The 20,596-nt window shown below is 38.9% G+C and overlaps 1 protein-coding gene across 17 annotated transcripts in view; it reads right to left on the bottom strand.

Moving 5' to 3' along the window:
• The window catches only part of MAGI2 (membrane associated guanylate kinase, WW and PDZ domain containing 2), a 765,356-nt gene that overhangs the window by 397,049 nt on the left and 347,711 nt on the right, over window positions 1-20,596 (bottom strand). The window contains exon 1 of one of the 17 annotated variants that reach the window (XM_030013666.2): window positions 7,777-8,108. The exons of the other annotated variants lie outside the window; for them this stretch is intronic. The gene's annotated coding sequence lies outside the window, so the exon portion shown is untranslated. Of the gene's footprint in view, window positions 1-7,776; window positions 8,109-20,596 lie in introns of those variants that run through there. 17 annotated transcript variants of the gene reach the window in all.

Here is a 20,596-nt window from a genome sequence, read left to right as displayed (position 1 = left end):
CACACTGGATAATTCAAATATACTAAGCTTTACACACAGAAGTGATTATCAAACACAGAGTACAATAAAAAATAATGTGTGGTAGGAGGGTAAGAATGTGTCCTCCACCTTCAAGAGCTACCACACCTGAGCTGATGGGTCTGGTTCACCAACATTTCTAGCCATAATCACTCACAGCCTCATTCACTTGATGTGAGCAGAGACAAACTGAGAACCTTGGTACTTCTTAAAAGGCACAGTCAGTCCCGTGAGAGAGCATGGAGGCATGTGGGACTTCCCTATTCGAATGAAAGTGGGAAGAAGAAATGAACAGGACAAGAAAATGTTCAAGACTTGATCACTGTGCACTGTGCAACAGTGGTCTGCACATTTACCTCCTGGAGGTGCGTAGCAACAAAAACTTTTTCTTTGCTTTTAGGGCAGCTGCAGGAAACACAGCATCTTATGCTGTGGACTGCTGTGGCTCTTGCCAAGAGTCTTGCCAAAGGAAGCACACTAGTATCTAGTATTGTAATGCTGAACTAGCAGATTATACCAAAGCAGCTAAATTTTCTTGGGCTGTCTCTCCTTGTATTTATTTCTTTCCTGCTTGTTATCACAACTATGCCATAGAGAGTTTTCTTTGGAACATTCTTCTAAACACAATAGACAGCATACATTCTTTATCCTAATGGAATAGTGCGCAAAGTACCCACCATATCTCTCTTCCTCTGAATAACTTCGGGAGAGAGCAGAGCGAGATAAAACCAGGCTACAATTTTTGAGTCAGAAAGTGGTGAAACCTCACAGAAGGCAATGCTCATGTGGATGAGGCCGCAAAAGTAGGAGATGCAGGAGCTAGAAAACCCAATTTTTGTTTTCTCCTGTGCTCCTGAGTCATTGTGGGAACTGGGTCCAGGTACTTAAAGACCAATCTGCATACAAATTCAAGAGTAATGAGCAATTAAGGCAACTTGTTAGGAAGGGCTGTGAGATCCTGACTATCTCTACAGGGATGACTTTAAGTTACCTCTGTCTAAAAATGGTCATGTACTTTCTATATCTTAGCCTCCCAGTTTATTTTCACACTTATGAATGAATGAACCCCTATTACGTTTTAGTAAAAGGAAGTACACAAACGTACAATATTATTTGTGGAAGTGAACTGTCAGCACTGGGAATTTGACTTCTTTACATATCAACAACAAGGTATTTTTATACAGGTTCTGCCATTTAAGGGGCAGAGAGCATTTACTACTGTAAATTAACACTACCATTATTTTGTTGGTATGAAAGCAGCAGCAAACATGCTTCCTCAGTTTAGTTTTGAATCTCAAGCAGAGTGCATATTTCACACAGTAATAGGCAGTAACTTCCATGAACGGGGAACATAATTACAGTGTCCTAGCTCCCAATGGCTGAAGGTTGTAAAGGATAATATATAGCACCAGCTGAATCTGCAGAAGAAAAAAAAACACAATAAAGAGCTCCCTATCGGCACACTCCTTTTTCAGAAGGACTTTCCAATAGGTGTACGGGCAGGTGTTTTAGGATGGTTACGTCACTGCAGCTAGTTTGACAGCAGTATTTGATGGCTGCAATGACAGAATGGGAGGTGATGGGAACAGTTATTCCAGGTTTTAAAATCCAGCAATGCAAAAGCTAGGAAAGTTTTGAGTTACCCCTTACTTTTGTGCAGTACAGTCCTCTTACTGCTATCTAAGGGACAGCTACCACCCACCCCATAAAGATTTCTGGATTTCTGGGGTGCAGGACTATAAAAGCAAATGATGCAAAAATACCCACACTTCCACAAACTCCTCACTTCTGTTTCCTAGAACCTCTTTCTATTCCATCTTCTGAAGAAGAAACACCAAGAGTGTTGCCTTCTGTCATTCAGGAGCTGCAGAGCTCTGAAGACAGAGGCACACGTGCTTCCAGTTGCCCCAGTCACAGACAGTGAACAATTATGAACTGACCAAGCTCCTTTATTCAGCCTTCTGCAAACCTCCTCAGATGTTCTAGATTCGCAGAGTACTCCAGAAGGCTGGTGTCATATTTAAGCTTTGCTTTTAGATGCACTGGATCCCACCCATGTGGTGGGGAACCTTAATTAGCAAGAAAGGCAAGGCTCCTCATTCCTCTTTAGGTTACGTGCTAGATTACAGCATTGTTAAAACACAAAATGCTGGATTGTATCTGACTGCATAGCATTACAGGGTGAGGCCAAGTTACCCTCCAGAGTTTCTGTCAAGAAGCTGACTCTGAAGGTGAAAAATCCTTGGACGAAAGGGAACTCTGCCCTGAAGGTCCTGTCCCTGCAGAGGCTCTGCTCTCCGACGTTTCACTATGATCACTGTCACCTTCTGGACTGATCATGGCTTCTGCCATCATGGTTCACAGAGATGAGTACAATCACTGCAACAACTCTGGCCGACCTCATCAGCGTTCCTGAAGATTTAAGCAAGGACCCTGGGAGCGGAGTCAGACGGAGAGCACGTGCAGCACAGGATTGCCATGCCTCTGTGCTCCCATCAGTGCAGGTTTCTCAGCAGATGACCAAGACAGGAGTGAAGCAAACCATATCCAACTAGTATGGTTGAATCAATCCAGACCCCAAGAGTTCCTAAATCTGTACTAACTTCCAGCAATCTTTACTTTCTATTATCTAGGACAGGCTTTTATAACTTATGTCATCTCCGTCATCAGAAAAGCACTCTAGCTGCAATAATTTTTCACACTGTACATCACTGCAATTTATTTATTTGACTGGAAAGGAAAGGATAACTGAGAAAGAGAGCTTTTATTGTGATGTGCTCTCTATTGCAATGCTTCCCACATCCATGCCCATTTGTATTCCATCACCTCTGGGTTATAAGCATTTCTGTCAATGGGGATTGTCATGGCTGTAAAGACTTAACTCCTAATACCTTCAGATTAAAGAATTTTTCCCAGGCACTTTTTTTTTGGTTCACGTTTTTATAAGGCATAACAGTTAGGGGGTTTAGAGGTTCAGTGATCACCCACCGTCAATCCTATTTGCTCGTTTTCTTTGCCAGGAAGACGCTAAAATGTATTTAACCTGAGCCCCTCTGCAAGATGAGCTCTCTTTTCTCTACTAAATGTTCTCTTGTCGCACCTCCAGAGTGAAACTTGGCACTGATTTCATCAGAGGCAGAGCTGAGCCCTAACCCCTAACAATCACACTCCCCTTTAAGATCGTTCATATGATGATACAGGTATTCAGGATACAGATTCAGATGATCAAAGTGTCCTGAGAAAGCCACCAGCTCTCACTGCTTCCTTCGGATGTTTTAACCATGGGAATATTGGCTAAGTTCTTTACGGTAGATCTGACTAATGTTGGGATGAAAAATAATTTCCTGTTTGTAGTAGGGAGATTGATGAGATATAGGTAGTATTTCATTCTGTAGGCATCTGAATATGCACTTCTGTAAAACCTACTTCCCCAGCATCAAATTCTGACTTCACCTGGACCAAAGAAAGGCTAGCTGGCAGAAAGTATTTCTCACTGTCCCAGAATATGGAGCTGGGGCAGGAGAGGAAAGTCATAGGTGGTTGGCAAGGCCATATCAAAGAAGATTTACATAAATAAAGAAGTTTGTGGAGAGCCAGGAAAGAAATATGAGAGGAGAAAACCAAAGAAATTAGAAGGGTGACAGGGAAGAGGTGATAAGGTCAGGTTAGAAATATCTTGCATCTTTCCAGATGAGAGTGATTTTCTTTCTTCACCTGAAAAAGTCAACCTAACTTTCCATGCTCAGAGAAAGAGCAAACCCAGCCAGTACAGTTTTCAGCTAACCCTACCATTGATGTTTCATTTTCTACAAAATAACGCACAATCATTAATACATGGGTATGCTCTGTATATAAACACCAAAGGTCACCGCAAGAATCAGCTTCCTCTTCATCCTACAGTATAATATAGTCAGAAAACTGTCACAACAGTGACAAGAGATAGATTTGTCTCTGAAATTGTTATCTGGTGCTAGAAATGAAGACACATGGGTCTGGAATGTGCTATAAATATGTGAAAGGAATGACAGAGGAATAGCTGGGATGTTCTTGTTTTAAAAAAAAGTAAACTCTGCTGACCAGACTCTTTTCTTGACAATATGGGCTACAATCATCACAAATGTGATACCATTTACAACAAACTTGCTTTAAACTGGTTACATTAGGGCAACTGGGAATGCTATATGGCCTTTAATGTTCTTAAGCTTCTTTTGCAGTGAGAGCATGATGGTTTCTGTATAGGCATTTGCTGCTGAAATGGGAAGTAGGTGGGCTGTTTGCTGAGTCTGTCAGCTGGAGCACTGACAATCGCTACTTGGACTGCTTCAGTGTAAATATAATTTTCCCAGACTTCAATACTCCGGATCTGAGTCTTTTTTAATGTTAGTATATAATAATCTATTTAATTCTTGTTATCTTTTATTTACATCACAAGAAGAAGACAGTCCTGACCTTTATGTTTAACCATAGGATGCATTTACACGGCTTGTAGAAAGTAATGGTGAGAAATTTTTGAAGCGCCACCATTTTATTTCTCCCGCCCCCTTTACAGAGGTCCAACGTGTCAGTGCTGCGCCCTCAGAAAATGTGTATTTGCAAGCAAAGTCCCTGGGCAGTTTTCCTTTTTTATTGAGAATAAATGTCAAAAGTCTTGCTTCATTTCTTAAATCAGATTATCACTGTTAAAGCCCACTTTTATTGATGCTGTACTTAATAATCACATAATCAATAGACAGTGCTAGTAGTTGGATGTGTGTGTTTTGTTTGGGTTAAGTTTGCTCATTACATTCCTTCTAGAAACTTTTCTGCCCGTGGTGAATCTTCAATCCACTTTCTCTAAATGTGTCCAGTTAAGTTCTGAAATCTAATTTGTTCCTGTTCAATATTAGACTCCTGTTCTTTCTGATTACATACATACACATCTGGAAATCAGCCTGATTTGGCTTAGCTTCTAAAACTGCAGCTGCATTCCCTTGTTTTATAACTACGGTCAATGTGAATTAGGCATCTGGAATCTTTCTGTCACTCAAAGCATTTCAACTCTATTTATTTTGAATATCTCTCGTTGACATTTCTGCTTGTCTGATGGTTTGCAAGATGTTTGTTTTCCTTTTTCACATTCCCACAGTGCAATTGTGTCACTTTCCATGAAGCAAACTGTTTACTACTGTCAAATTATCTACCTGTACAAAAGCAGTAATGGGATCTGCATGTGGTGTTAAAGTTCCATTTTCGCTCCTCTCCAGCAATAGTGGAATTTTATACCATAACTCCAAGCATTTAGGTCTATGAAAATTAATCTAAAAAGACTGTAACAAGTCTGGCAAGTAATGTTTGGGGGTTTTATAAGTACTCCACACAACATGCTTTCTAAGCACTGACTAAAATGTAATGCCTCTTGCAGCGGGTAAATGGCATAATATTTATACCGTTTGTTTTCTATGAGGGAAGCTTTTAAAGTTATCCTTTTCTTGCTGAAAATCATATTTGTAATAGAGAGAAACTATTACCTTGAATTGGAGAGAAAGTACAGGAGTCCAGTAAATACAGTGATTTTTCAAAAGCCTCCGTAGGCACTATTAAGCAGTCACAAAAATAACACCAGCCGCATTTTCTGGAGAGGATCCATACTACTCACAACTTCTCAGAGCCATCCTTCTGCCTCCTACTTGCCCTACTTTTGTGCTATGGAGCCACCTTATCTCAGGGACCGTTTAAAGCAGCAGTTTCCACCAGAGCAAACTTCCCCGCCGCCCCTCAAATCACCTGGCACAGGTCGCTCCGGAGAAAGGCGGGCCCCTTTCTCGCTCCCCTGCGCTCACCCCACACATGCCCAGACAGAGACTTCTCCCACCCCCGAGCGGCAAGTTCTGCTGGGGAAAAACTTAAAGTAGAACTGTGGTGTCAGCCTGAATGGCCATTCGACACGAGGCTCTTTCCAACAAGCACACTTGTAGTACAATTAAAGGAGTGCCTTCCTCCCTCCTCCTCCCCGACTCGGTCTTGTAGTATCTGAACGTGAACTTCTCCCTTGGATAAACAAACACTTGTACCGATAGGTACACTTCTGGCCTTTAAGGAATTTCCTCTTGTGCCTTTTTTTTTAGGATTTTCAGTTTTACCTGTCAGTTGCACTCACTACTGGCTGGCATCTCTTTTTCACCTGTATCGTGGGTGGCACATTATCTAAGACACATGTTTTTCAACCCACTTACCTAATTCTAGCAGTGCAGGCAGAAGCTGCTTTATTAGCAGTATTTATACAACTCATTTGCAACAAACATTTTTTTTTTTTTTTTTTTTTTTTTTTTTTTTTTTTTTTTTTGGTGAGCAGTAGTATTGGCATGAGGTTCTGATTTCAGGTAAAACAACCACTGCTCACTACAGCCCCTCAGCTAGTCAAACAGTCAAAGCAAGCAAAGCAAAACAAGCCAGTCAGACATTATCAGAGAGAATGGTGATTAGAACAAGAATACAGGGGAAAAATGCATGGCTATTCAGAAACCATCTTTTGGGGACTGAAGAAGAGATATGGAGCCATTTTTCACTAGGTTCACGAGAAAATGTCAGCACACAGATGCTACTGTACTGTCAGATTGCATCTTAATTTGGCCAAAGGGGACCCAGGCAGTCACCCCTCACAGACAAATTTTAAAGGCCCATTACAGATCTGATTTATTGGTTGCTAAGAATCTCCCTGCTATGGTCTGCAGATTTTGCATGACATGGAGCTGAAATCCAGCTACAGATAAATGTACGCTTCTCTATATGATTTAAATCCATCTGAACTCAATATTTCTTGGGCATCGGTTAAGCCTCCCCCCTGTTCGCCCACCCCCTTTCCTCCTGATACCTTAAGGCAGTTTCCTTCAGAATGAAGCAGAGCATTAACCTGTACAAAATTGTTAATTTGTATATAACTCTCTTGCTGCCATTAAAATAAAGAAAAAAAGCAAACGCCTTTTGTTCTAAAAAGGCAGGGAAAAATTTTCAGGAACAAAAGAAATGCCTCTGCCCAGCAAGAGAAATGCGAAATTGCTGGGATTTGTTTTAGATGTTTAGGCATGCTGGTGTTAACAACCAACATCCAAATAAAAATGTTAATTTGCTTCTGTCTTTCAATCTTCTTCAAAATTCTGTTGGCTTTTTCCTCAATAAATAAATAAATAAATAAAATCACATTCGTTGCCTTCAGTGAAAAGCCAAAGATCCTAAGAGTGAAATGCATTTGGAATCGCTGAAGAAACACCATTCAAACTTGCTCTACTTGAACTGCCCATTGTTACGATTTAGACAATGTACGACAACAATCACAGCTCAACTTCTAACCATGCCCGCATCACAAGAAATTCCAAGTCAACAGCTCTTTTTATTTCCATGAACAGGATAGTCAAAGCCTTCGTTTGCAGTTTCCCTGGCAAAATCCTAACAGCCTCAGAACAGTCATCTGACAATTTGTGAAAGAAGCATGCAGTTCGTCTTAAAGCATGGTGTTTCGTACAGGAACTATTCTAAACAAAGACAACATCAAAAGCAACATAAGAATCGCGCAAAGCAAGTCCGACTCAGCCCAAGTTTGGCTTCAACATCTGGCTGAACACAGTAGTGCCTCTAATTTTGGGTTTGCTTTGTGGGATTAAAACCCACCTAGTCTCTTGTACTGACCCCATCTCAGGTCCCAGCGATACTGCTTTACAAATCAAGGCGGGGGGAGTGGGGGGGGGGGGGGGGGCAAGAAAGAGCGGCAGAGTCTTATCCCACCTTTCCATGGCTCTCAGCCCGTCCGTCTTCGCATGATCTGCAAACCACCTGTACTGATCCAGCCCATTCTGGGGGCAGAAAATATCTTCCCGGTAGATGTAGTCTCAGCCGTGCTTTGATTTTTCGGCAGGAATGTCTAGAATCTTCTGCTTTAAGCCAGACACAGCGACAGAAAACTGCAGCTGAGCTCTTTTGTTTTCCCTCCTCTCCGGGGCTGAGGCAGCGGCACTCCCGGCGCTCCCGCTCCTGTCCCCACCCCCGGCGGCCGCCGGAGCGCTCGGCTCGGCTCGGCTCGGCTCGGCTCGGCTCGGCTCCGCCGCCGCCCCCCCCCGGCCCCCGGCAGCCACCACCTTCCCCAGCCCCAGCCAGCGCCTTCCCAGATTTTCCAGGGAAAGGGGCAGCTTCAGGGGGCGGTCAGGTGATCCTCCTGCTAAAATCAGAAAGGAGGCTCGGGGATGGGGCGCGTGAATCCGTGGCGGGTTTCAAACTGGCCATTTACATCACAAAGCGGGGAGAAAAACAGAGCTCTGAGGAGATCGCTAGGCATTCCTCGGCTCTCCAGTTCTCCTCTAGCAAGCCACAAAAGAAGGCACAGCGGAAGGACATGTAATTAAACTTTTCAGTGGTAATAATCACGCACGGTTTCTACACCGTGACGCTCCTAAATATTTAAAAGTAGGGGCTCATTCCCACATCAACACAATTATTTTTCATATTTTCACGGATGCGATGCTGGTTCTCTAAGTCCCTGTACAGCTTCTTCCCAACTGTCTTTTTTTTACAATATGATCTTTAAATATTTATGCTGAAGCCATATTTAATATCTCAACAGCAAATGGACCATACCCAACTGAAAACGATTATTAGTTCTTTATTCACGTTATTCCATTGTAATTCAAAATATCTCTGACATAAGGGCCGTTACGTGTAAACCTGACTTTCTGAATTGTAGCTTATCCAATGGCCCCGGTCCCTGGGAGTACCCTGATTAAAGCTACCATACTGTGCAGGGCTTTGGAGCTTAGACTCTCAAAGACTGAAAGAATGAAACTGTAGCCCCAGAGTCTGTGAGACTCCTAGTTATTGCCAAGTTTTCAGAAATACCCAAATATTTTTGCAAAAGTTAGCTTTCCGTGCAAGCAATATGTTGCAAGCAAATCTTGTAAGAAACAAAGACTCTACGTCCTGATAAAATACTGAGTTTTAACCCCAGTTGCCACTGAAAATTTTCTATCAGGATAAATGAGACCAGAATTTCACTCAACATATCTCCTTTGCATTCTTTATAAAATGTTAGCAAACAGGAAACATGTGCAAAACTAGGCACTAAGGGTAAAGTATGTGTACTCACATTTAATCAGTCTTTCTGAGAAACTTTAAATGTGTAGATGTAATGTATCACCTATTCCAGAACAAATCTAAGCCTACTCTCCTATGACTGTATTCTTAAAGACTCAGGTTCAAGTCAGAAATCCTAGTCATCCATCCATCATCCAGCACAGGCACTTCTAATGCTTCCCAATGTTTCCAACGATATCATAAATAACCATTTACCCATCTCATACTCACTGCAGATCTGTCCACAGACCACACTTCAGTCCATCTGGCACTACACACAGAAAGCAAATTTCCACTTTTTGCTTTCCATGCTATCACTTTTATGATGTAAGGTAATTCTCTGGATAAGCACACAAAGGAGTGACCTGAATTTGTTTTAGGATACTGAGGAAAAAGACCTATATATGACATATCGTGGATTATCGGCACCATATTATGAGGCGATCTCTACAAGATCCGTAATACCAACTCTATCTTGCTCTGACTTGCAGAGACTTAAGGTTTTTAACTCTGACACAACTTTGTTAGTGATGCTGTAGTAGAAGTGCTTCACATCGTTCCTATCATAGCTAAAGTTTCTGCCATAGTCCCTGAGCTTTCAGCAGAAGCCAATACTGACTCCGAGGGGCTGGTGAAATTCCCATAACTATAATATATGAAGTTCTTCCAAACCAGTCTTCCTAGAGAAAAAAAAAAAAAAAAAAGGAAAAAAAAAAAAATCACTGGAGTTTTGCTTGTGCTAGATTTCATTTAATTAGATGTTGATAAAATTTCAGAAGCGGGACTCTTCTCATGCCAAGGTAAGCATATCCTTGTAGAAAAATACTTAATGCCTTGCACACTTAACACTTGAACACCTTTAAGATGATCCCAACAATGAAGGCCAGAGGAGCCAACAGAAGCCAGAAGAACCAGACAATTCCACCTCGATCATCAAAGTTTCTGAATGTAAGTCGAATTCTGCAGTTTTTTGGGACATTGTACATGCAAATGTAGTTACTCTATTAATAGTTTTTTCCTTTCATCCTCCTGAAGCAACAATAGTGAAAGAAGGGTAATGACAATAGTGGCTAGAATGGGTCAAATAGAAGAGAATCAGCTGAGAAAATAATCTGAAGAGGCTAGCAGGGACAGCCAAACCATATTTCTTATTCTAACTACTTCAGAACTCGTACCACAGAATTGCATATATATTGGTGTTTTCTAACTTGGACATCAGCAACAGTCTTTTATTGCTATAAAGTCAACATAAAACTTGGTTTCAGTAAAGAAATAGGCCTAAGCTATCATTGCTGAAAAGGCAAATAGACACCATTATCCTGCCAGCCACTTACAGTAGTTACAATACTGTGTAAATCATGGGGCTACTCAATAAAATTTCCAACCTAAAGTCAACTACTAGCACGCAGTTGTGTCACTCTGTGCACAGGACTCCCATTGAATGTGATGAGTTTCTTGACAAGCAAGAGGATTGCATCTTGTGCATACTTATTACAGTCGCCAAAAATGTTAAGTTTAGCAAAGCAGAGCACGCTACAGATTCTCAACAATCAAATGTTGTGGTCACCCATCTAGTGCTAAATATGGTTTATGACTCTCAAAAGACAGTCATTTAATTTCTAAGAAATAAAGCAGTGATTTTAGACTTCCCATAAAGCCTCTTAAAATGCCTGGGCTGCCATACAAATTGACAGGAACAAGACATTCTGAATTTACGTGTTGATGCAGTAATAAGTACAGGCCTAATCCACTGCAAGAACCTAGACAATTACCTTCCATCTAAAGGCTATATGTATACATACATATAGATGTATAGATTGTATATAGACATGTATACATAATGAACCAAACCCATGTAATAAATATGGATGAAAACCTGTCTCAACCATGCAATAACAATTATGTTTTGGAAACTGCGTGCAGTAATACTTATTAAAATAAACATCTTCACAAACTGATACTTTACTCAAGAAGTAAATACAGTATTTTTTAATCATTAAGTTTACCACCTGTAATCCTTTGAGAGGATTTTGAAAGTTTCCCAGCAGAATCACTACTTTTAAATTATACTCTTTTAAAAATTAGAGCTTTAATTTGAACAACAACACATACATAATCAAATTATTGAGGCATGACGAAAATAAATTAATGGTCTACTTTGTTATAGAAATTGTCTCAATATTTGCAATGTTAATTTCAAAACAGTAAAAACATGCATATATCAACATAAAATAAAAATAAACCCCCCTATTTTATTTATAACACATATCAGCCTTAAGGCTGGATTTATTCCTAAAAGAAGCCATAGAACTAGGTTGCATTTTTTTTTACAGTTCATTTATATGCAGGTCAAAAAGTTATATGCTTAAAAACGAAACTATGTCCAATCAGTAGGAAAACGGGTATGTCATGTAAGTGTATTTATGAAGTCTTTTTTGAATTTGTGCGGCAAACAGGGCTGAATACTTTCCTTTTCCATTACTCTTCAGATGTAGAATTTGCAAGTCTGTGTTTCAAAAGTAATGCTAAAGGAGATAAACCACTATTAACTTCAGATCCTTTTACATCAGTATTACTGATGAGTGAAAATATCCAAGTGCATACAAGTTACACACATAATTTATACAATGGAGAAAACCACTACAAAATTAGCACTGACAGTATTTTAAGTATCTTGCACCTTCAGAAATAGTGTAAGTTATAACCACTAAGGTTAACAATTTTGGGATAGATTTGGTTTGGTTTTTGGATGTACATACAGTCCTTAGTGCTCAGAGGAGAAAGATTGCCAAGAGGAAAGAGAAAGAAGGAAAGCTGAGGTAGAGATGTAGTCCTATTCCAGCGACATTACAAATAAGGCATTTGACATGTGTGGGCTGTGACCCGTGCTAGAGATAGCTAGCATTTAATGCAGGCCTCTCTGTGGAATGAATTAGTCATTATCTTTGACTTTAAAACAGACATAAAGAACCGAGAGGTGATGAGCAAGGTTAATACAAATATCCTTTGGAGCTCCTGGCATTTTCTTGTCAAATTATGGGAAGCCACAGGAAGAGATTATGGAAACTTTCCCTTCTTCAAAAAACAGATGAAAGATAAAAATAGAAGAAACAAAATTCCTTTGAGAGTGAGGAAGAAATTCACCATCCAGCCTGCTAGAATGTCCATGCCGTTTTTTTCCTTCTGGGAGCGATACAGGAGTGACATCAGCTCTTGGACACTACTAAAGAAACTGCTTGAGCAAAATGGAAATTGAATGGATAGATACCATTCAACACTGATGTCAGCAGCAGACCCTTATCTGCTACTTCAGAAGACTGTGCTACAGGAAACCTCTTAACAATATAAAAATGAGGGTTTGGACTGCGTGTAGCCACTGAATTATCTCATACCTCTTTCTGTGAAGCAGGAATTCAATACCAATATCCCGGCTAGAATCTAGAGCCAGGATAAATGTTTTGCCAACCCAGCCTGAACAGGGAAAGATTTTATTCTTTGCCATATATACACTTGTGTACACATGTGTATATGCATGTTCATGATCATTGCTCTGGGTAATTCCTATCAGTCTCAAAAAAGGAAACTAGGACGTATCCCTCAGAGTAACACAACAGAGTAAAAAAAAATATATATATATATAAATAACTGACTTTTGTATCTAAGCTGTCTTCAGTGCTGCTGTTAATCTCTATATACGGATCACATTCCATCCATGAAATGGCAAAGCCATTCCCTTGTACAAAATTTGTAGGGAGTTCAATTCAATTCAATTCAATTCAATACCATTCAATTTGTAGAGGGTTTGGGGGATGGAATGTGTAACTTTCAGTCAAACTTTACAAAAATTCTTGCCAGCCATTTGCCAACCAATTCTGAGGTGTGTGTTTCAGAGAAGACTGAATGTCTTCATCTAACTGCTAAGCACAGTAGTCTTAATAACTTTGGCAGAAACAAGTGGGTAGTGATGGAAAAAAAAAGCCCAAACATAAAAATGTCTGGTTATTTTTTGGAGGATATTAATTTAAATTTCTTGGGATAGTTCAACTGTTTCTCCCTGAGATTGTACTAATGCCTGTACAGGCCCATGATGAGAAGATAATTATAGTCCTCTCCAGACAGTGTGTTCATTAAGTGTGCTATTTTGGATAAGTAAGTTTTTAATTGGTTTCCAGTGCCTGTAAGTAGGATGGCCTATGGTAGTACGGCAGTGAGGATCCATGCCCCTACCGCTTTCCCCTGTTGGAATTCAATAAAGTTTAATTGGATTACAATGGGGGTAGCCACAAGATGTCAATTACTGGTATGTTCACAGTGTGGACCTCTTCTTCCAATGGCACTTGATTGACTCACTCTGCACACTTCTCTTAGTACAGGACCTCTTCCCCTTCTTCCCAGAGAATAAGCATTGTACAAAGATGTCATACTTTTTATTAAACAGCAGCATAATCACACAACTCTTGTGGCACTGCCTGCAAAAATTAAAGCTCTACCTGGCCTGAGTTTACAGCAAGTGACCTACTTTATTTAAAGCGAGTTCTGGAATGTCCTTCTGCATCTGTGACTTTGCCCATGTGTTGATAGTTCTCCCTCCCTGGAACTGGGAAAAGATACCATTTTATGAATTATGCAAAACTATCCTTTATTCAAGGGGAAAAAAAATATTTTTGTTTGTTCATATGAGAAAATAGAATAGTTTGGAAAGAATCTCCCTAGATTTCAACTGTTTAAGGTATGTGAAACAATTAAATAAAAAGAATCCCTTAACCTATCTTTCTGACTGCTTCCTAGTCCTCTTTCATCTAATTTAAGATCTGAAACCATAAATACACCAAATGCTTTTGCTAAAAGCACTTACTATGTTGCAAAACAAATGAACTAAATCCATTAAAACTGGCCAAAGAATTTGCCAATTGTCCTTTTACATAAATGATATTTTGATGAAATATAATTTTAAATAAAAATTAATATTTTTGTATGTTTGTTCTTTCCTCTGTTAAATAGTCAAGCATAACAACATTTGATTTGTAAAGATTTTTCATGGAAAAAAATAATTTCCTGACCTGTAAAGAACAACTAAAGTCTAAATTTTAAAAATCACTGTGGTTGTATCAACATTCATAATGACATGACTCTGTTTTTACTCCAATATTATTTTGCCCTGATTTAAGAAGAGCTAAATTACATGTTAGCAAACATTCCTTAATCCTGTGTGCAATACTGATCCTACCACTAGTAGAAATGAAGCAGCAAGAATAAGAAAATCTAAATTTGCAGGAGGGAGAGATGTAATATTATAAAATATCAAGGCTCTTGACTGAGCCTTCTTACACTAGTATTACTGCACTGTGCTTCCAAGTTATTACATCTTTGCTCATCTGCATGTTTGCTCAGCACTCACTAGTCCCTATATATGATACAAACCCCATTTAAAACAGTTCTCAAAATTTTAATTACAAATTTTGTATTAATATCATGCTAATAACAAAACAGAAAATCAAATTGTTAAGCATGAAGCCTATACTTTTATTATATTTCCAGTCATCATTATTATAAAAAATGCTATTTATTTATGTATTTAATGTCATAATAGAATAAAGGAACTTACAAAAGAATGCAAACCCATTTCGGTCTTCCATTTGTATATACTTTATTAATGTACCTTGTTTAAAATGAATAAAGTTGATATGGAGATTTGCAAAAGAAAATGGAAGTCCTATACTATTTGCACAAATAGGGCAACTCCACAGTTTGCTAATTACAGAACGGTAGCACATTCACTATTGTAACCCTTACGGTTACTTACCAGAGACTATAATTGTCCACTGAAGCAAACAAACATTTTACTGAGAAGTGGCTGATTTTAAATTTCAAATGCAATTGTTCTGGAGAGACCCAGCAATTGGAAATTATTACACATTCTTTCTTTCTTTCTCCCCCCCCCCCCCCCCCCCCCATGTCATATGGGAAGAGGAGGTAAGCATCTTCCATAGTATTGCTCTTCCACTCTAAAACTCCCAATGTGGGGAGCTCAATGGGACCTCTACAGGCTAGGAGTTTAAACTGAAATTCTGGATTTTCTGTTTGACTCAGTAGCTCCTACTAACAAAAAGCCATAATGAAATGACTCAAAATGTTAAAAAAAAAAAAAGTATCTATTTGTAAGTATGGGGTATGATAGACACTTGATGGATTAGATACTATTTTAATTATTTTACTTCATCTTTCTTGTTGTATTGTCAGCATTTTAGCTATGTGTGGTAATATTTTCCAGTTAATAAAAATGTGCTATTATTATTATTAATAGTATCCATCTTTGTTTTCATATGCTGTTTTAAGAGACATCTCTTTGCATATTATGTACATTTTGAAACAGTCTGAAGAATTAGATAACTTATTTCCTATATGCACACATAAAACTGGTAATTTAATTTTGTATTTAAATCAATTCTCGGATAGTTGTGTAAGAGACTGTCAGACTTTTCTGGTACCATTTTGATTTTTTCTTTCTAGAAGAGTTTGCCTAAAAAAAGGCTTCGTATTCATAGCGCACATAGTAATATTCCATCTAGTTATTAATAGTCAAACACACACAATGGCACATCTGACATAGGCAGCTGAGTTGGGAATTGAAACCATAATAATTAACAATAGATTTCCTGATCTCACCATGACAAGTAAATGAAACACTCTGTGGTGTGCTTGCCCACTGGAAGAGGGAATTAACTCGGTATGAAAAGCAGAATGGAAGCATATCACTGATTAGATCTAATGCACAAGGAATGCAACAATGGGAAGCTTGTGTCAGCAGAACACATCAAACTCTTTTCTAAATATTGTGCGTGAGCATGCAAAAACACACGCGTACATATTCCCTCTAAGAACCACGGTGAAATAGCACAAGAGGTACAAAACTCAATCCCAGATCCAACAAACAAATAAATAAATAAACGAAATTACTGTATGTTCTTATCTCCTATGAAGAGTTTAATCTAATAGTTAACTTTCTTCAGTAATTTTGGTCTCATTCACTTCAGGTTTCCCATTTAAACGACTCCTGTTCGTGACGCCGCTCTCCAAGCTCGCGGTTCTTCTCTCTCCAGCACCTTGGAGAGCAACAGCGCCCGGCACCGCCCACCGCTCCGGGGCCGGCGGCCCGCGGCCGGCAGAAGGACGCGCCACTTCGCGCTTTCCTTTTACATGAAGCATCATCCTCTCTGCTCCTGGGTGTCTCTCGCGACTGCTCCGTCTCTCCCCTCCTAGTCCTCAAACTGCCTTTTTCTTTTATAGTGACATTTACTGGTGCAGCAACTTCCCCATTTGTCTGAAACAAAACGTTCTCCCGTTCGTTATTCAAACTCGCTGCATTTTTTATTTTTTTTTAAATTTTTTTTGGTAAGGCTGCCTTATATTTAATGCTGACAGTATCATCATGGGACATGCAATAGAAGTATTGTATCAAGCATTACGGTTTTGTTGTTTTAATATATATCTGGTCAGATATACTGCATTCTTTTACACCGTGTATGGTTGCAAAACTTACTTTATAATAAACCTGAATCAGAAATTATTGTGATTGTAGTCATATAAATTAATTCACTACAGCCATAACAATACAGTAGTAGTTACTAATCTTTCATGTACTAAACACATTTGAATGATTCAGATTCTCTTCAAAGCTTGAAAGACCAGTTAAAGTTTGAAATTATAACTAAAAACCTGATTCTGCAAAAACTTACAAGGGTGAATAATCCCAGTCAGTTCACTGGAACTGCTCATCTCTACAAAGCCACATGCTATGTCCTTGCAGGGTCTGTACCTAAATGATCTCATTAAGGCTCAGAGTTTAATTAACTCTCAGACAGATATAGATCAAGAATGATTCCCAAAAGTCAGTACAGATTCATTGGTGTAACTCAGTGAAATTTTTTATGTTGGTTTCTTAAGGAAAATCAGGTTTCTATCATGGCATTATGAGAAGAAAGCAAGAACGGAGGAAAGGAGGATGGGGGTATGATATGTACACATATATGCATTTGTCTGTGCGTCCTTCAGTCTCCCCTACTAAGCTTGAGCACAATGGACAATTTCAAATTATTTTTATAGTGCAATTGATATCTTCAAGCTATTAAGCTTTTACAAGTTTTGTGAAGAAACAAAGGGGTAGGGGAAATAAGGAAAGGCTGAATAAAGAGCTCATTCTGGAGCTCAACCACAAGATTCATAAGAGACCAGTTTTGTGGATTTGGCAGCATGGAAGCATTCTTTCTTTTTAAAAGCTGGGAGAGTTCTGAAGATATATTTCACATCTCTCTTTTAATACTGTGGCTTTTGTAGGTTTACTCTGCTACATGGAATTCAGAGTGCATCCTCAGCGATGACCTCTCCATCAGAATAAGAATCAGAATTAGCCTCTTTTTCTTCACAACAAACAAAACACCCATGCAATGTGCTTTAGGAGATTCAGACACAAAAAACATCCTCAAATGAAAACAGTCAAACCGTTGAAATGTTTTGAAGAACTGCTTATATTGAAAAGCTGTGAAGAACTGCTTATATTGGCGCCAAGGCACCTTCTACCAGAAATCCACTTCCAGTCATAGCACTTCTCAGTAAGAAAATCAGGCATTATGCAGTGGGAGGTCTGAAAGGTAAAGCCCACGTATTTTCAAAAAAAAAAGGACATGTATCCTTTAGACAAGAAGGAGGAAGTCAGTCACATGTAAATGCAGTCACATTCAAACACCATCAACAAATTATAGCCTTAGTCTGGATCACTCAGAACTCAGTTTGGACTAACGTATAGGTCACCACATAACCAGGCAACTGTGGATGAAGAACAGTCCATCTGGCTCCAGTCAGTCCCTGAAGACAAACTTTGTAAGTCTGGGGTGGATGTTAGACTTTACAAAGCACATTGGGCTGAAGAAGCAGCTCTTTCTTGGGGACATCAGGCAATGGCACAAAATCATAGGTCCTTCTTCCATATGCAGTGAAAGAGGAAGGCAAGCCATCCCCATTACAAGGCCAGTAGCTCTTCATTGTGCCATTGTTATTACTAAGATCCCATGCTTCCAAATTCAAAAGCAGACCAAATAATGCCACTCACTCTATAGGCACTGAGAGTGAATGTCACATGGAAACCAAATCCGATACAGTATGCTACTAATAAATAACATTTCATCTCTAATGGCTCTTGGTTTTTCCTAGCACAAATAAAAATGCTTTCTCTATAAGCATTTCTGAAGACTTGACTATGATGGAGACCACAACTTACCCGTAACCCACCAGAAGTGTAATTTTCTATAAGGATTCTAGAACTAAGCAGCCCCACATTTGGCAGAAGAAACTTGAGAAGTAAAGATTTTAAAGGAAATCTGTGAATTCAAATGTGATCACGTTTAGCTGCGATGCAAGATACAAAGATCTTCTGCAAATAACACCCACTACCTTTTTTTTTCGTATTACAAATAATAATAATAATAATAATTTATCTGTTTTTCTGCTAATCTGAGCTAAAACCTCACATGTAGTGAATGGTATCAATAAGAAGACCTTGTGCAGAACTACAGAGAATTAAGGTTTCCTAAGTCTTATATCCTATGCAATGGGAACATTAGAAACAGTCAAAATACAGATGGAACAGTTGCAGCTGCTATATGTAAAACTCAGAAATAATACTAAGAGCTCGATCTTTAATGATACTTTAGGTGGAAATTTTATGATTTACAATTATGAGTTGGCATCTCAAGCACAGCTTATAGTCTCCTCAGAACGTAGGTAGCTGCAGCTGCTGATTTTCCAGTGTCAGGCCTTCATCCAGTTGTCAGACTCAACACCAAGAGCCTAATCTTGCTTTTTCTTCTACTGTATTTTTCTTTATTCTATGGAACACCATCGCACATGAAGAGAAACCCGTTTTTGACATACATGTCAAGATTTCGAATATCACAGTTAACACCACTGCACCTGTTCTCCACTGACAAGAAAAATTCTTGTGAACAAAGGTTACATATACCAAAATTCAGCGCATATTCATTCAACCCTTCCAGTATTGAATGCTAGCTTACTTTCTGATATGAAATTTGAAAAAATAATTTCTGAGCACTAACTTTTGAGTATTGTTTCTAGAAACTCTTTATAGCCTAGCAAGCAAAAAATACAAACAGAATATTGTATTGCAAATCTTTCTGACTTGCTACTCCACTAAAATATGATACATAAGGACTTTTCATTGTAACAAAAGACTAGGACAAGAGTAACTTATCTATGGCTACCCCTAAATGAGAGCTGAAACCTTGGCTAGATTATAGAACTTGACTGCTGGTCTCCCTAAAGGATTCATAAGGAGAGTTGTGGATTTTTGCCTTGCAAATAAGTCTCATCTGATTCCAGCGATGGTCCAGGCAGCAGTTTTCATATGAAGAATATTAAGAGTATTTTTAACTGTGAATAAAGAACAATAGTTATTCATCAGTACTGGGATGTACTGCAGATGTTACATCGAGCTTTTGGCATTCTTTTTCTGCTAGTCAACTTTTTCATGTCATAGCAAAATATTCTATTTTACAGGTAGTCTTAGATAAGGAAGAGTTGCTTAATCAATACAATGATCTTATTGCCAGTGGAGTAGCCTATTGAATACTATCGGCATTTCATCACAACAGGAAAAACAGATGATTGAAATGTGGAGAACTCATTTCTTTCAAACCAGGCTACAGACAGATAAAGTGTATTCTGAATTGAAAACTAGATAATGAATGGCTGGATTGCTTCTGTCCTCTCTTTCAGAAGGTCAAGCAGGATATATTGGGAGGAACTTCTTTCCTATTTAGGGCATGGTTAAAACTGTCATCTATGCGGCTCATTTCATGAGATAAGTATCCCAGAGGGAAGGAAGACAATCGTCAGAGATGAGTGATGAGCTGGACCATTGCTTCGAGGAGTAGTGACTGAAAGTAGCGTAGTGACTCCTCTTTGAAAACTATGGATCTGTGTATAGAAGATATGCACCTGTCTCATCATTCTGTGGCTATAATTTTCAAAGAATACCTATATCCCACTGAATTGCAATGGAAAATCCATGAGAAAAATCATAAGAAAAAAAGCTCTTCAATTATCTACTAAGAGTATAAAATCATGTTATATAATTCTTGTTCACGTTCTGGATGGGGTCTTTTCACTTCTTTTCTTCAGAACCCTGTTTTCATTCAGATTTGATCACCATGCATACTGCTATTGTAAAATGTATTGATATTAATAATTCAGTCATAGCTGAGCTGCACAAGGTCATTTGCATTTGGGGGGCAGAGGTTGTTTTACTAGATTTAAAAGTGAAAGAATAAAAGAAGCATGACATGACTCAGTAAAAAGGCCTTGCTACTTTAGGACCTATGTATTCTAATCAAGATCACTGTGGAATCGTTCTTCCCTGAGGAAAAAAAAAAAAAAAAAAATATATATATATTAAATGGGCACAATCATT

This window comes from Aquila chrysaetos, chromosome 5, assembly GCF_900496995.4.
Source record: "Aquila chrysaetos chrysaetos chromosome 5, bAquChr1.4, whole genome shotgun sequence".
In the NCBI taxonomy this organism is placed as follows: domain Eukaryota; kingdom Metazoa; phylum Chordata; class Aves; order Accipitriformes; family Accipitridae; genus Aquila; species Aquila chrysaetos.
Note: the sequence above shows the minus strand (reverse complement) of the source record. Positions and strands in the feature narration are given on the sequence as shown.